The sequence below is a fragment of the Chrysemys picta genome, chromosome 5 (assembly GCF_011386835.1).
Source record: "Chrysemys picta bellii isolate R12L10 chromosome 5, ASM1138683v2, whole genome shotgun sequence".
Classification (NCBI taxonomy): domain Eukaryota; kingdom Metazoa; phylum Chordata; order Testudines; family Emydidae; genus Chrysemys; species Chrysemys picta.
Window position 1 is genome coordinate 118,840,082 of NC_088795.1, and position 15,711 is coordinate 118,855,792.

The 15,711-nt window shown below is 39.0% G+C and overlaps 1 protein-coding gene across 9 annotated transcripts in view; it reads right to left on the reverse strand.

Annotated features, from left to right (window-relative positions):
* The window catches only part of PPP2R2C (protein phosphatase 2 regulatory subunit Bgamma), a 277,566-nt gene that overhangs the window by 147,503 nt on the left and 114,352 nt on the right, over positions 1 to 15,711 (reverse strand). The gene's annotated exons all lie outside the window — the stretch shown is intronic.

The following is a 15,711-nucleotide window of genomic DNA, read 5'->3' on the forward strand; positions in this document are numbered from 1 at the left end:
AGGAATTCTAAACTGGCATGATTCACTCTCTGTTACCTTGTAATAATCATTTACTCTCTGTGCCTCAGTTTCTCTAAGTGGAAATGCAGATGATAAATGCTAGCATTCAAGGGGTGTTATAGGGATAGTTAATATTTGTAAAGCACTGCGAAGATGTTAAATATTAATTGGGACTATACATTGTGCATTACATACTAAGACTTGTACTATTAATTTATGGTATCAAAAACGGAATGCAGAGTGCCATATCAAAAATCTTTATTCAAAAGCATCATCAACAGACATTCATGACCAAAGGGTGGGTGGTTGGTTAGTTCAGATATCCTTTCTACAACATGCCACCCAGTTAGTTCATGTCACATGCAACATCCCTAGGAAGAAAAATTATACATTCATACTTAAAAATTATACAGATTAATTAATACACAGAATAATACCATAGTATAAAATTCTACTATTGCTATCATCAATAACAAAGCCTTATCTTGAGGAAACCCTTTGCCCTGGTGGCTATTCATTTCATTAGGAGAGAGATTCAATTTACAGTCTAATCATATTTTAAGTCTGACTATATTATTGTGCTCTAAGTTACAGTAAGGTAACATAGCAACAGGATATCTATTTCTAGGTGAAGGGGCTTGTATTCCATTTTGAAATCTACATTCCTGTTAGCCACATTTAAAGGCAGAAATTAACAATCTGGAAGCATATAATAAAAACAATAAAGAGAGCATACAAAAATTGCTCAAAACATAATTTACCAAAAACTGAATAATATTTGATTGCCAAATAAAGATACATTCAGAATGAAGAAAGAATACAGATGAAATAAAATAAACCTCAGATCAGTAACAATATGGTTACATTTAGAAGCCTGCAGAGCATGAACACTTTGCTTTTCATGGGCAGTCTTAGCTGACGGGCTAAATTAAACATATAATGTACACAGAATATTTTCTCATTTTCTTTAACATTAGTACTCAGATAATGACGGAAAGCTGAATTTATGTCCAGCTGCAGCTTTTAAAACCAACCAAGTGAAATTTAGTTTGTATGCTAGAACAACTGTGGAAATCAATTCTTAATCTATGACCTTGCTTACCACAGCTTGAAGCCTTGCAATAAATAAATGCCTTGAGCCACAAATAAGAAACATTTGGCGAATCAAAGAGACAAATAACACAAATCTATATGTGTATATATAGCATTAGAAAGGTCATGTAAAATACAATATCGGCTCCTTTCTTGCTCTAATGTAATAATGTTTGAAAGGCAGGACACAGTAATTGGCTGCATTAATACCCAGGTGGTGAAAAATCACAAGTACCTATTTTCTTTTCAAATGACAATGTTTCATCTTTTGAGAAGGATTCCTTGTAGCCTGCGTGGCATTTTAATACACGCAAGTGCTTTGAAATACAGAAGCTCTGAAGGAGGTCTATTTTCCTTTGTGCTAACAAATGCAGAAGTCCTTTTCTAATTCACATTAGAGTTTCATCATGAAATTGCTGGTTGTTTTGTGTGTGGTTAAAAGGGGGTGACGGTGGGAAGTCCAGGCTTGTGTGTTAATCTCCCCTTATTTGCAACCTATTTGTACATATGCACCACTCCATCTTTTCTCCGTTGTCTAATCTGTAACTCTCAATTTCTCTCCTTCTGTTATTATTTATTTCTCTAATTGTATTGTTAAACCAAAAATATGGGATTAAAAACAGCCCTTACTCATGTGAATAACCTTTGACTTCAGTAGTACTACTCACTTCAATAAAGGCTGAAAGATAGGAGCCCTACAGTTATATTTTATTATACCCTTTTAATTTTTAAAAAATATAAAACATTTAAATCCCACACATCTTTTTATCGTATATCTGACTGATCCTACACAATGACAATAGGATACTCAGAGATATTTTCTCTTCAGATTCCTTTATAGCAACTGCATATTATTAAAATTAGCTAGTATGAAATAGTGCTATTTTCAGCCAATTTCGCTTTTACTAATTATCTCCTCTCTGTTACACTGGGACCCAAAAGTGACACTAGCGCACACTTATTTGTAGACGACATGCTACTACCAGTTTGCACAGCGGGTATCCAAAAATGCAGATGGTGACGTTTTCCTTTGTTTTTAACCTCATGTCATATGAGGTAATCTAATCTGAAATGAAGGAATCCGGTGGGCCAAATTAGTCTTCAAATCAGATTTTTATGTAGATGTTCAAATCGGAATAAAGCTAGGCTGTGGCTTAATCCTGCTCTGCTGGAATTTGATGGAAGTTTTGACCCTGTTAGGAGTGCAGGATCGGGCCCTTAGTAATAACACATGTTTATACCACATAATATAGCAAGTTTAGGGTCTGATCCTACTCCCACTAAAGTTAGAAGTTTTGCCATTGACTTCAGTAGAACACAATTGGGAAGCAGTGTAGTGCAACAGAAGGCAACCTTTAGTTTCACGAGGGAATTACTAAAAGGTGTATGTACACAGTTTGCAAAAGATAGGATAGTTTGCAGAGCTCTGATACAAGTTCAACAACCCACTTATACTGGGTAGAGATATTTTATGAACAGTATACATAGACTGAAAGAACCCAACCTTCCAATATGAAACAGAATTTGGTATAATCTCAAAGTAAGGGACTGAATGCTAAGAGCAGAGTAACTGTAGATAATTGGAAAAGACAATTGCACTTATATCATTATAGTATATACCCAGCTTTTGACATTACATGCTAATAATAAAAAATAATAAGTGAGAGAATGTTGGCCAGGACACCATTTCTGTTTGCTAAAAGTGTCACAAGATATTTAGCATCTACCTGTGCTACCACAATGCAAAACTATCCTACTATCATCCACCATGCGGGGGGGAGGGGGAGAGAGGGTTTGAGATCCCATTTAATACATTTTCTTAAAAAGAAGAACAGGAGTCTATATGCATCCGAAGAAGTGGGCTGTAGTCCACGAAAGCTTATGCTCTAATAAATTTGTTAGTCTCTAAGGTGCCACAAGTACTCCTGTTCTTCTTTTTGCGGATACAGACTAACACGGCTGCTACTCTGAAACCTACATTTTCTTAGTAATTCTTAACTTTTTCCTTATTGGGACCCTTCCAGGAGCCCCACTCATGATGCCAGGATCTAGCCAGGACTGCCCTCTCCTTTAGCAATAAGGGAAGGACAGGCTGAACGTGACTCCCAGATTGAGATCCCTTAAATTAATCGAAGAGGGCACCTCAGACAATATTGGATCTGATCCCAAATCAGCAATGTGCTGACAGACTGTCTTCAGAAAATGCTGCAAGCCAAACCTTCCTCTTTGACAAAAGCCTGCCTTATCCCTATAAGAATTACAGTCACAATCACTGATGTCCACTTCTAGCCTTAAGCCCCCACCAACCAATAAACAGAGGAAATAATAAAATTAAATTAACAAAATAAAAAACCTCTACCTCAAGCAAAGTTTTGACTCTGGAAAGAATAATAATGCCTAGTTCTTTTCGCCAGTACATCTCAAATCACTTTCCAGTATTCTCATTTCACAGGCACAGAGGTGAAGTGATTTGCCCAAAGTCACCCAGTAGGCCAGTGGCAGAGCCAGGAACAGAATGCATGTCTCAAGTCCCAGTCCAGTGCTTTATCCAGTAGGCACACTACTCCGGAGAACCGGAACTTCCAGAAAGTCGACTTGGGGGCTTTGCTATTGATTTTACATGAAAAAGTGCTTAGCTACTATGGTGATGGGTGACAGTACGCAACTAAGTAGAGAGATGACTTGTTCACTCTCTGAAGCATTTGGGAAAATTCCCCCACCAAACTGAAGGGTGAGTTGGAGCAATTTCCCTGTCCGTAGCAAAGCTCATCCGCTGTCTGGATACTGTTCACTTAGGCTCACATAAACACTGCTGGAGAGCAAAATTTTTGCCTTTGGGATGCATCAGACTGAGCCAAATGTCAAGGAGTTTAAAATAAAATTACCAATGGAGAAAACCCTAGACCTAGGCCTACCACACTCCCACCAATTTCAATTTACCCAAACAATCTGAACATGAAATTTCATGTTCAAATTACCCTTGGCTATATCATCATCAATCATTGCAGGATATTTGTAATTTGTTCCTGAAAAGTATTTCCAGAAAAGTGCATTTAATGTTAGTTGTTTTGCCCATTGGTGCTGCCACCTTCCTAGGTTATAAGAAAATGTTTTTGTTCACATGGGAGAACATATTAAGATTCCCAATCATTCTGCACTCTTCTACCTGAGCACACAAGCCTCCTGCCCCCAGTACATGGGTTTACCGCAGGATAAGGGAGAATTTTTGTGGAAATGGTGCAAAGAAGGCTTAGCATGGGCGAGGACCTAACTCAATATGTAGTTTCAAAATCTGAACTCTAAAAATAAAGGAGATATCACTGCCAGATTTTAACTAACTCTCACTATGGGAACAAGTTTTCTAACATTCCCTCAGCAATGGGTGCTAAGCACTGTCTGACCCCATCTTCACCAGCAGCCCAACCTACAGCAGTTGAGATGGAGCTGAGGGAATCAGATTTCACTATAATAAATTGTCAATTATAGGTCTTTTCATAGTGTAAGTACAGCCTGGGAGTTTAACCTGTTAATGAGCCCAGCTCCAGTCTGTGTGGAGATCAAGAACCCAGAGAAGTCTTTGAAAACCTGAGTCTCGCAGGTAATAATCATAGTTTGCATTTATAAAGCACCTTTCATGAGCTGATCTCAAAGAGCTTTACAAACATGTGTTAATTAGGCCTCTTCACAAGGCGAGTACATATTAGCTTTCCCATTTCAAAAATGGGGAAACAGAGGCACAGCAAGTAACTTGCTTAAGGTCAGACAGCGAGTCGGTTCTAGAGCCACAAATATAATACACATCTCCTGACTCCCAGTCCTATGTGCTAACAATTAGCTAACACTCCTTGCCAACATCTAGTATGCCACAGCTGTTATTTTTTGACAAACAAAACCTCCCTTGCATAGTCTCTGAAATAAGCCCCTAAACAAACACACCCAACTCCCTTTTAAATCAATAGAAATTATGGTCCTGATTGCAGGATCAAGGCCTATGTTTATAGATTTGAATCTCTAAGTATAAGGAAACAATTTTTTCCTTAAGAAGCATGTCATGTTTACATGGCACTATACAGCTGATCATAGCCAATAACCATTAGAAAATAATTTAAGATGCAATATTTGTGGCATAAAGAAGTGCACTCACTGATAGCCCTATATCAGCATAAAAGACTAACTGCTTTAATCTGTCCTCAAAAGAAAAATATATTGATTTATTATAACTACGGGGCCCAGTCCTCCTGTACAATATTTGTGACACATATTGATTTATGGCACTATTTGAAAGACTTTTTTTTTACATTTAATCAATTAAATGAAAAATAGATTGAAAAGTAAATAAGTAACTCATGATTCTAAAATACCATTTTACTGCATTGTACAGGCAATTTTCATCTATTTATTTTTTAGTATTTCCCCAGGAACAAAGATGGAAATATTTTGAATACCTGCAGTTTGATTTATTTGTATCCCTTACACAAAGCACTTTAAACAAGTTAACCAAGCTAGAGAGAAAAGTAAGGACTTCAGCAAGACTGAATAAGAGAAAGAGACTCAGTGGTAAAGACAATAACAACAACAAGTGACCTTTGCTTAATAGACATTTTGGTTATATCTACACTTCAGTAAAAGACCTGCAACACGGCAACGGCTGGCCCGGGTCAGCCAACTTAGGCTTGCGGGGCTCACGCTGAGGGGCTAAAAATTGCAGTGTAGACGTTTGAGCCTAGGCTCTGAAACCCAGCGAGGGCAGTGGGTCTCAGAACCCAGGCTGGAGTCCAAGCCCTAATATCTACACTGAAATTTTTAGCCATGTAGCCTGAACCCTGCAAGCCCAAGTCAGTTGAACCAGGTGCAGACTTGGGCCAAGAGTTTTTTTATTGCATTATAGCTGTACCCTTGAAAGAACCCACAGCTGAGACAAACTGAATGCAGTTATCACCTGATTAGCTAGATGCAGTGCTCAGATGCAATGGTGATAGTCAACTTAAAAAGTACTTCAGATAAGATATGTTTTGGACACTCATGGTCCAAGTTGGTGTATTGGATCCTTGTTTTGTCATTCACACTGAAAGTATATGGTTGGCCCTTAGGTGAATGCAGAATGATATTTTTACATTGAATAGCACCTTACTGTATGTGTGCCCCTTTAAGTGTACTGACACTGCTCATGGAGTAAGATGATCAGCACTGAGACCTAAATGAGTAACCCATATAATTCTATTGCTATAACACTCATCCTCCTTCCCTTTCCTCACCCAACTGTTCATCACTCCAATTCTTTATGTCAGATCTAAAATTTAGATTGTAAACTCTCTCTGGAATCCTAGCCCCGTTGAAGTCAATGGCAAAACTCATATTGATTTCAAAGGGGCCAAGATTTCATACCATCTCTTTTTTTGCCTTCTGCCAAAACATTAACATGCCTTTGAACACTATAAAATAAATAACAGTGATCCTTATTATTACATGCCTGGTTTGGATTTTAGGTTTTCTAACTTTGAACTGATGGCTAGTAATAGATATCATATGACCAGTATCCCAGATGAGAAATAGTACAGACACCTGCATGTCTTGAGTAGAGCTAGATTCACCATTTGTCTTGCATTACTTAAGTACAAAGTGGACTGGTGTTTTCTAATCTAAATACCAAACCCCCAACCGCAGGAGGAAGATACCCCTGTTAGCTGGCACTGTTTATCAAGTTTTCAGGATGGATGAGCCTTGAATGGCCTGGATTTTGTTGATGCTAATCAGACCTTCAGCATCATTCCAACATAGTTCTGTGCCTAAATCGCCAAAAATAGTCACTCAGCTGTTTTTCTTGTTAGGCATTTTAAAATTAACTTGGATAAATTCAATTAATTTATGTTTTAAAACTGATCCCTTGAGTGGAGAAGTCATCATTTTTAGTTAATATTACAGCCTTAACATTTTATTCACTTACCATTTTTTCCCTCATAAAAATAGGTCAATGACTTAGAAGGAGCGAGAACACATTTCCACATCTCAGTCTAGTCTATAAGCACATTTTAAATACACTGTCCCTGCATAATCCAGCTGGCATTTACCACAAGAAAAATATTATAAATTTTGTAAAAGAGAAATATCATTGGGAGGGAAATGCTGCAAATAATGATCTGTATCAGTGTGAAATCAAGAACACTGTGGATTGAAAAATATTGTTACCACAGGCAAGGCACAATTCAATTTGTGTTCATACTTCTCTTTCTCTGTGCCCCTCAGAAGTGTTAGGCTCAAAGCCAGTAGGAGATCTACTTTGAACTCTTGTCAGGTTCCTCTGCAACACATAAGGAAATGCATACATCTGCCATTGAAGGCAACTGAGATTGTTCCAAATAACAAATTACTTGCATACTTATGCTTACAGTTTGTTTTGCAAGAGACCCGTAAGGCCAGATTCTGCTTCCTCTTGTTCATGTGTCTGAAGGGATGGAGTGAGGACAGTGAAGGGAATCCTCACATACATGTACACTTGGGCATCCTTGCCAGGGCAGCCCAATTCCCACATCATTACTATTCACAAGAGCCCTTAGTGCAAGCAAATGGACAGTCAAAGCACAGCCAGCAGCATGGACATCCTCCCAAAAGGGGAGAATGTGAGGGTAACAGCCTCGCCTCCTTTCTGCACAGACTGGTGGTTCAGAAAGCTGTGTCGGGGAGTGCACAATGCACTTGCAAAAAAGCATCAGCAGCCACTCCTTAGCACCCATGAAGCGTTCTGCCTCCCTCTATTCTCTCCAGGGACGATGCCTTTGGGAAGTGCCACGGATGCTACTAGGGACACACGTTAGCCCCTCAAATTTTATATTCCTCTTCTAATACAAGACAGGGATTCTCTGAGACTATCACCATGCTCACAACAGAATGCCACCAGGCAGTCATCGTGAGCCATTGAGTAGGGTCTCTGTAGCAGGCAGCAACTTGGAGCCAGCTTCTCCCAGCTGACCCTTTAAAATACTCCTACTTAACTCTGCCCAGATTGGAAACAGCCTTTCAGAAAAACAAAAAAAAAATCTTCACAAGCAAACACCCCTTCTCCCCAGAGAGGGGTGTTCAATCCTCTTCCATATTTTTGGAGGCAGTCACATAGTTCCATCTCATTCTGCCAGGCCTGGGAGTGGGAGAGGTTACCAGGCATCTCCTTTCCTTCTAGCACTTCTCTATTATAAGGAAAGAAGCAGAGCTCCTTCCCAGAGCTACTCCTGATTGTCTGAGAAAAAGGGGAGCTCTGCCCCAACAGGCTGGTGTGGGTGGTAACATGAACAGCAACCTGGGACTTTCCACTCACCAATTATTACCCAGGGCCAGTTCTTGTCTCTCAGCATCCATCTCTGTTGCTCCTTCAACCTCTGTCTGCCCCAGTCCTTGAAGAACAGGGCAGCCTGGCCCCAGTGACTTCGGGTGAGTATATCCTGTAACAGTCTCCTACTTTTGATAAGAAAAATAAACTGGATCCATCTTCATCTGCAAACCAAGGGCCAAAATCTGCCTTCAGATTTGCCACTAAATCAACAAGGATTTCATGCAAATATCCAAAGACAGGATCTGGTGGGTAACTAGAGTGACCAGATAGCAAGTGTGAAAAATCGAGATGGGGGTGGTGGGTAATAGGTTCCTATATAAGACAAAGCCCCGAATACTGAGACTGTCCCTATAAAATCAGGACATCTGGTCACCTTATGAATAACTTGAGCACTGAACTCCATCTCAACTTGCCCTGTCCATGTAAATCCAAGCTATCCTCACAAATCAGGTCTAATTTTTTTTTCTTGAAGCCTAAATCAGTTCAATTTCATAGGAACTTAACCTCTTTTCTTTCACTAAAGATAAACTTTCATTGACTCCTTAATCTTTTGATTAAAGTGTGTTCTCTTTTACAAAAACAATTTGTCTAAAGAACATTTTCCTACATTTCATAAGAAAACACAAGCCTTGGTTTAGCTTTTTTCTGTAGAAGCACATATTGGACTAGACTAAGCTATAGCCAGTCTATAAAATATCAGAACTGCATGGGCCAATACCCACTGAAGTCAGTGAGAATCTTTCCATCAACTTCAATGGGCACTGTATTGGCCCTAATGTAGCAATTGAGGACAGCATTCAAGAATTAAATACATCTCTAGAGACTCTAGGGCCTGGATCTTTCTGCTTTCTGTTGGATTAACGCTAAATTTGCTCTACCCACCTCATCTGAAAAGACAATTCCTCCTTCGAAATGTATAGTCAACCTTCTCAATAGTCTTGAGACACAAGAACTCACCATTACAACTGTCAAGGGAGGAAGTTTGGAAAACTCATTTCATTTTGTGGCAGATTTCAATAGCTTCTCTTTTGGAAAAATTCAATGCCAATTTGTGATGGACCCTTTCACGCTGATACACATATCACTAGCATAACATGGATAGCATGGCATTTTAATATGGCCATGGGGAGAAGAATCAGACTCTGTATCATCTTTTGCTTTTTGTCTGAATATATTACCTTGGGGGTTGTAGCGTTTTGTCTCTAAATATTTTTGTATTTGGATGTTAAAAACATTTTGCAGAAAGATTCGGGGAGAGAGACTTTCAAAAGTGCCTTAAAAGATTTAGGAGCACAATGGGACTTGTGCTCAAAAATCTCTTTGGTGCTTTTGAAAAATCTGCCCCATCATAAAATTAAATAGAAGGGTGGGAAGATTGTTAGGCATTCTTTATATAAAATAATTCCTGTTTCAATATCTCTATGGGCCTGGATAGCTTCAGACACAGAAAAATGTGTGTGTGTGTACGATGAAGGAGGGTAATTATTGTTGCTTTGTAATGTACTAAGTGGTCAACAAGGTGATGGTTTGACACTTATGGTGTATTAAAGAGACAAGGTGGGTGAGGTAATATCTTTTATTGGACCAACTTCTATTTATGAGAGAGGGTGAGAAGTTTTCAAGCTTACATAAAGCTCTTCTTTGGGTCTGGGAAATGTACTCAGAGTGTATGTCTACACTTCAATTAAATACCTGTGGCTGGCCTGTGTCAGCTTGTAATTGTTTGCTGATACCCCATATGGGGTGGTAGGTGACTAGAGGTGTGCAGTCGGGGAGAGGGAGAGGGACTATATCTGTATTGAAGCAGGTTCTCTCGAGGTATACAAGTGACTCATTCCATGATGTGATCTACTTTCTGGTGGAGTATCCTTGTTTGTGGAAGGCAGTTAAGTATATAAGGTGTGTATCCCAGACTTTCTCCTCTGAGCATATTCTGTGATAGCTGAGTACCTGTAGATAAAAGAGGTTTTCGTGTGTTTGGGGTGGTTACTGGACCTGTGAAGGTAGATGTGGTGTTCCATGGGCTTCTTGTATATCTTTGTTTGTAGGGTTCCATTGTTGAAGCTGATCGTGGAGTCCAGGAAGTTGATGCTAGTGTGGGAATGTTCTAGAGAGAGTTTGATGGATGGATGGTGGTTGTATAAGTGGTGATAGAAATATCTGAGGGAGTTTAGGTCGTCTGCCCAGCAGATGCAAATGTCATTGATGTACATCATTGGTTTCGTGGTGCAACTGTCCAGAAATTCCTCAAGGTGAACTGTGAAGATATTGGCATATTGGGAGCCATCCTAGTAGCCATGGCTGTTCCCAGAGTTGGGACAAAATCTTTGTTGTTGAATGTAAAATTGTTATGGTTGAGGATGAAATGGATGAGTTTGGGTGGATATCTGAGGGTTGTGTCTTCTTGATATCTGAGGCAGGCACAATGCTGTCATTGTGAGGGATGCTGGTATAAAGGGAGGTGAAAAACCTGGTAGCAAGGATGGTGTTCTGAGATAGGCTGTTAATGTTGTTGAGTTTCCAGAGGAAGCTGGCCCTTTGTGTGGTGAGTGGTTTGAGGTTGGTTTCTGTGAGTCCTGATATTCCTTCAGGAAGGGTGGGATATGATGGGTCTGTCGGGGTTCCCTTGTTTGTGTATCTTGGGAAGTATGTAGAAGGCCCCTGGTGTGAGTTCGTGGTGGACGAGGTTGTAGAATGTCTCTTGGAGTTGTTTGGGGAAGGATTTGATGATATATCCTCAGATACAGTAAATACCTTAAACACACCAAGCAATCTATTATCTATAGTCAGACACTCAGATACCACAGAATATGTTCAGAGGAGAAAAAGTCTGGGATATACACTTGAATACAGTTAAAACCGCCTTCCCCAAACAAGGATACTCCATCAGAGAAGTAGAACACATCACAGAATGGGCCACCCAAATAACCTGCTTCAGTATAGAAATAACCACACACACACACACACACACACACACACACACACACACACACACACACCTGTTGTTTTCACCTGCCCCCCACACTGGAACCCATAAGGGGTACCCAGCAAAAAATTACAAGCCATACTCAATGGGGACTCTCTCCTGAAACAAATCTCTTTTTAGACCCTCTCTTCTGGCCTTCAAACAACTCCCAGCCTCTCCAAGCTCATCATCAGAAGCAAGCTCCCCACAGACCAGGGTACAACAACTCAAAGCAGCATCAGACCCTGCCAGAATAACAGATGCAAGACCTGTAGTCATAGCTCCATGGCTCCAATGTCAACACCTCTGCAACACACCTTTCAAGTTCCATGGGTCCTACGCATGCCTCTCACAAAATGGGGTGTACCTCATCCAGTGCACTAAATGCCCCAATAACAACTATGTGGATAAAACCAGACCGTCACTATGCTCTCAAATGAACTCTTACAGAAAAATGATAAAAGACAAAAACACCATATCACCCATGAGTGAACACTTTGCACAAAGTGATCACTCCATATCTGACCTCTCAATCTCATTCTCAAAGAAAACCTGCACAATACCTTCAAAGACGAGCCTGGGAAGTTAAATTCAGAACTTTGCTAGGATGCTTAAAATCATGGATTGAATAGAGACACTGGATTTATGGTTTACTAGAACAATCTATAACCCACTTAATCTCACACACACCCCCGCCAGCTTTTCCCCCCCCCTTCTTCCTCCTCCCCCCACCCCCAGCTAGAGAGGGCCACTTCACCTCGAATGGTCTCTTGAAATATGTGTTAACTATTGATTCTAAATAATCTGTTCCACCTTGTATTTAGCTTGGACACTCTGAGTAGATTTCCCAGACCTAAAGAACAACTCTGTGTAAGCTCAAAAGCTTGTCTCTCTCTTCAAAACAAGTTGGTACAATAAAAGATATTACCTCACCCACTTTGTGTCTCTAATATCCTGGACCAACACTGCAAACAACTACAAGACAGATGGGAAATATCAATAGACCGTTCCCTATCAGCCCTACCTAGGTGCATAAAGGAATGAACTATAGGGAAATGATGATAGTTCAGTCCTAGACCTTTGCTGAGCATGCTAGCGAGGGAGCAAGTTAGCGCCAATTGCAATTCTTTGTGTGTGCTGTGTCAGCAGCTATCCCTCCAGGCACTGGCCTGAGACAATCAATTTCAAGTTCTAAGCTCTGTGAGTCAGGACATTGTCTTTCTTTACTTGTCTATAAAATGCATGAACAAACTGTTTATTATTTGTACGATGATAGTGTCTGAAGGTCACTGCCAGGATCAGCGTCTCTGTTTGCCAGGTACTGTACAAACACAAAGGAAAGTGTGTTCCTTGCCCTAAAGAGCTTACCAAGTTAGAATCTGATCCTGCAATGAGTTCCAGGCAGGCAGAGACACCTGCTCCCATATGGAGGGCATTGCAATATCAGGGCCAAATTTATTAAGTGCTGTATAAATAAAACATACAAACAAGTTTCACGTAGGCCACCAAACAGCCACTGGTTGCTAACGATTGTCAGTCACTAATGACCTGTGCTGGATTTAAACTTGTGACACAGAGATGGATAATGAGCAAAAATTTAATCATCTGCAAAACTTGGAAAGAGAGAGGTAACAAATTAATTCCAATAACCACACATTATTTGTGGTAACATTCTGGTAGTTAATGGTAATTACATGATAAATCATTAAAACTATCCTTTTATATCCTGATCACAGAGTAATTAGTTTAAAGATCCAAATGATATAGGAAGCACAATTATTTCCCTACAGATTGTGGGGACATATGCTTTGCTTATAAACATCTTCCCTGTGCTGCATTTCAGTCATTTATATTTAGCAGACTATTGGTGACATGTGAAACATTTTCAAGAGCATCAAATAAAATGCTTGTTTTTGAAAATGCCATGTTAACACTTCTTTCTAGAACACCACAAGTGTTAACTCTTTGAATGCCCTATGTCAGCAATTAATGTGTTATGGAGGATACTTTTAGGCACCTGAAGTAGAGTGAGGGTTCATCATCATCATCCCTGGATCACCGTGTTTCTGAAAAGTCTCATGGTTTTTATCTTTATTTATCTGGATGATTTTGAGATTAAATGGACATCAAACTAACTCACTCTAACTCAGAGACTATGTATAAATTTCAGAGTCTAGTTTAACTTTCCATTACACTCAATCTCTGCACATCATCAAGAATCCTATTAAAAAGACTAATATAAAACTACTGGTAAAGAAGTGATACTAAAACCATTATACATTTCTATCTACAGCATAAACCTAATCCTGCAGCCCTGATTCAGGGGACGAGTCCCAATTTAGTCATTTGAACTAGTCATGTGAGTAAGGCTACAGGATCATTCTGCCACACTTACTTGCATGGACTAATACCTTGATTTGCAAACACTCTTATTGAAATCAATGGAACTATTTGTGGGGTAATGTACTATTCAATGTGAGTAATGGTGGCAGGATATGGCGCTATATGAAGTAGAAAAAGGAAAATTATATAAATACGAGCAGAGTGAAGTACATCACCATCCTATTGTACTATTGTTAATCTAACTATATATTGGTATTTAAGTTGAAAATGGAATACACTGTAATACTGCTTTATTTGAGGTAGTTATGCAATTATTTTTAAAGATTCATGTAAACTAGAGATGGGTTTAAAGCTGAAGTCTGGATTCAAACCCCCACAAATTTGGGGAAATTCAGGATCTGAATCTGAACACTGTAGTTCAGGCCTACCTTTAAACAAAAACAGTGACAGACTTCTGATCTGTGATGCATTCACAAGAGCTGAAAAATCAATTTCGCAGTCTTGTGCAAACTTCATTTAAGGTGACTTATTAATTATGTAAACTGAATACTTCCTAATGTCACCCTACAATCTATAACCGACTCCCAAACAGATATTTACTTCAAAATTAAAAAAAAAAAAATTTATATGTTCAAGCACCTTCGCATAAACACTGATCAGGTGTTCCACGCATGGTAATAATTTATCATATAAAATTAAATATCAATGAAAAATTCTTGGATTATTATAAAATAGGGGTCCAATCCTCCAACCTTTGTGCACCCAAATTCCACTAAAGTCAGTAACTGTTTTGGATGTACAAGAAAGGCAGAATTGGGCCCCTTAGGGATATCACTGATTTTGTTGTTGTTGTATATTATATATAAACAATTTCAAACAGGTCTTTTAAAAGAAAAACAAATTCTGCAATAAAATCACTCCAGATAGTTTTATTTCCAGGTATTTGTGTATGTTACGGTAAGTATATGATTTTTCTTATTTCTTCAAGTTTAATAAGATCCAAAACGATGAGTTTACAAGAAAAAGAACTGGATTAAATAGTGTTATATTTCCTTAGTATCCATATACGGCTATAAACAGTCACAAACAGAGTCAAGCAGATTCAGAACTATATCCCGTCCCCGGCACTATCAAGAAAAAAAAAATCTGGTTGCTGCAATGCAATATCCTGGATAATGCATCGAAAGCTGTAAAAATATATTTTCAATTTTCAATTTTAGGTGAGCAAATCCAAGACGATAAACATGTTACAGCTGTTTATCTACCACACAAGTGAGCTGTCATTGTCTTTATACTGACAGCTTATCAATGCCATCATCAGTTTCTTTCAAGTGTTCTATCTTATGGCTTCTGCATTAGATGACAGTTCCTACTAAAAGTCAAATGCTTATCTGGTAGCACTGACTATCATTTCATAGCAGTTTAGGATGCTGCAAATTATCACTTTCACTGAATTCAAAGGAAGAACATTAATTTTCCTAATAAATGTTAATATTAAGTTACATTGTAGACATGAAAAAGGAATGTGTCAAGATATAGTTTTATATTAAACACTCCCATTAGAAGGAGGAAATAGAGATTAATTTAACAAATGGTTGGTGCTTCACCCCAGTTTATTACAGCAGGGTTCTCTAAGAGAGCTGGGCTGCTTGCACTAGCTGGTTTTGCTCATGAAGTTTAGGAAGGAAGTGCATTAAGCTATCTGCATGCATGTGGACGCGTGTGAATATAGCATTTACATGGGATCTTCAAACAAAAACAAAAAGGTAGGACAAAATTTGGGTCTGCCATTTAACTACACAAGAAATTTGACTGCAGTCTACTAAAGTACTGCAGATCACTATGAATCCAACTCACAGAGATAGTAAGAGAAAGTTACTACCCATTGAAGACTTATGTAAGTCAAATGGTAGTCTCAGTCCATTTTGTAGTGGACAAGTGTCCACTTAATAAAAACTACTTGGCAGCTTTGTTGGCAATCATCAGA